Consider the following 2,492-nt stretch of genomic DNA (forward strand, 5'->3'; position numbering starts at 1 on the left):
CGCAAGCATGGAGCAATCTCTCATTTTGTGTCCACTCTTCCCGCAATTGTAACATCCCTCAGTGTCGGCTAGGCACTTACCATCATGTTTCTTCCCACATTTGGCATATGTAGATCTACCAAAAGAAGAACCACCTTCATTTCCTCCTTGAGGTTTAGAGTTAGATACCCTTTCCTTATTAGACTTAGGAGGAACACTATATGAATCTTCATCGAAAAACCTTTTTCGAAATCTAGGTCGACCTTGTCCGTCGGACCTTGTATTAGAGAAGTTTCCATCATTGGTCCTAGACCTTTTTACCTCCCTAATATTCTCCCTAAGTTTTGATTCCTCAATTTGTTGAGCTTACACCATAAGACGTGAGATATTCATATCATGGAGGAGCATTGCCGTATGACACTCTTTTTCAACCAAGTCAGACACACCCGACATAAACCTACTCATCTTAGCCCTTGAGTATGCCATCATAGTTGAAGCATATTTAGAGAATTGGGTGAACTTTAGAGCATACTCCTTAATACTCATACTTCCTTGACAAAGGTTGATGAACTATTGTACCTTCGCCTCCCTCAGTTCGAGGGGGAAGAACCTATCAAGAAATACTGATTTAAATAACTACCATTCTATCAGGCCTGCTCCTATGAGTCTCTCTCCCTTCCACTGATCATGCCACACTTGAGCCACATCTTTTAGTTGGTAGGCGGCTAACTCCTCCTTCTGTTCCATAGACACCACCATAATAGCAAGTACTTTATAAACCTCATCGATAAACCTTTGAGGGTCCTCTCCCACTTTCGAGCTATTAAATTCCAGAGGTTTCCTTCGTGCAAAATCCCTCACCCTTGAAGCAGTTGAATTCACATTATGATTCACCAGAGCTAAAACCTCTCTATTGGTTTGAGCCGTCACGGCTTAAGCCAAAATTTAGATAGTCGACCTAAACTCCGCATGTGTAACATTCTCAATGAAAGGATCTATCGGAGCTTGGGGAGCTTGAGGAGGAGCTCCTTGATTCACATTGTCATCTTCAATCCTTCTAGCATTAGCCCTTCATGTGTTCATATCCTGAAGACACAAGAGAAGTATTAGGAGAGAGAAATCTTTTAGAGTTAAACTCTAAGGCACGACTTAAGAGTAATGAAGAAGAAAACATCATGTAGCCTCTCATTCATAAGTGTGGCGCACTTCACACTAATGAACAAGACTCTACTAGACGTGGCTTATTAGATGTCATACTAGAATCATTCTAAACTTCGTGCTCTGATTACCAAGTTTGTCACGACCTAGGGGTACCCCCTAGATGTAACAAGGCGTATAGAACCCCAAAGGACTCCATAGAAGCCACTTATCTTTCATAACAAAAGAATAGAACAATAAAGAGTAAAACACGTTTCAAGTCTTAAAAAGTTTTCCATAAAAGAAAGCAGAAGTCTAGACTTGTCTCAACATAGCCATCTATTACAATACTTGAATGAAATTTGGCCTATCCCATACATCATGTCCGAAAAGAGAAAGTACAAGAAGTGGAAACTAAAACAACAACTCCGTCCTTGGACCATGAGGACTTACCAAGATCGGGAGGATGCCAAGTCCAAGCTCTAGCCACTACAATGGAAACCGTGTATATTGGACCCTAAATTGGGGAACAATGTAGGAAAAAGTATGCGTTAGTACAAAAATGCACTAAGTATGATAACTATGCATAATACATTTAAAACATGCTAAAAGGGACATTTCATTTCAAAGGATGCAATTTGCCAAGTTTAAACATCATATGAGATATTATAGGTCATAAGTCATAATCATGGATAAAGTAAATCAACATCATCTTTAAAACATTTGAACTCATATACAAAGCTTCATAAGTAACCATAGTTCATTAATCATGTTCTTAATGTGGGAAGAATAGCCTTAACCAACATAGAGACCATGTGAGCTAAAACATGATCACCCGGTGTCTCTCACACCAAAAAAGGGTTGTTCTACTTGCCTAAGGTAGAACCATGAACTCTTAGCTTAGGTAGATCCACTAGATAGATAACATATGGGGGCACATAGTTTATGGGAAACAGAGATTTCTACTAGAAATCTGCCCTCTACTCACGGGAGAGCTTCCATCTCATGAGACCTCTTCTAGAAATCCAGCCTCAACTAATGGGGGGGAGCTTCCATCTCATTGTCAATATCCACTCGGTGCTAAGTATAATTCCCACGGAATAATTACTGAGCCTTACTTAACTTATGTCTCATGGAAGGATGTCCTTGACAACCAATCCAAGTTAGTTCATTAGGATAACTCTTGTTCATTATTTCAATTAGGTGAGAATAACTTTTCAACCTAAGAATCCCTTTCTATGTGAGAAAATCTTTCACATCATGGTTATAACTGTTTCATGAGAATGACCTTTCAACAACACAATCAACATTGGCACTTTACTCTCAAAGCACCTTTAAAGCATTTACATATGTTTTATAGGATCAAGCATAAACTC

The sequence above is a fragment of the Solanum tuberosum genome, unplaced genomic scaffold (assembly GCF_000226075.1).
Source record: "Solanum tuberosum cultivar DM 1-3 516 R44 unplaced genomic scaffold, SolTub_3.0 scf00113, whole genome shotgun sequence".
NCBI lineage: Eukaryota > Viridiplantae > Streptophyta > Magnoliopsida > Solanales > Solanaceae > Solanum > Solanum tuberosum.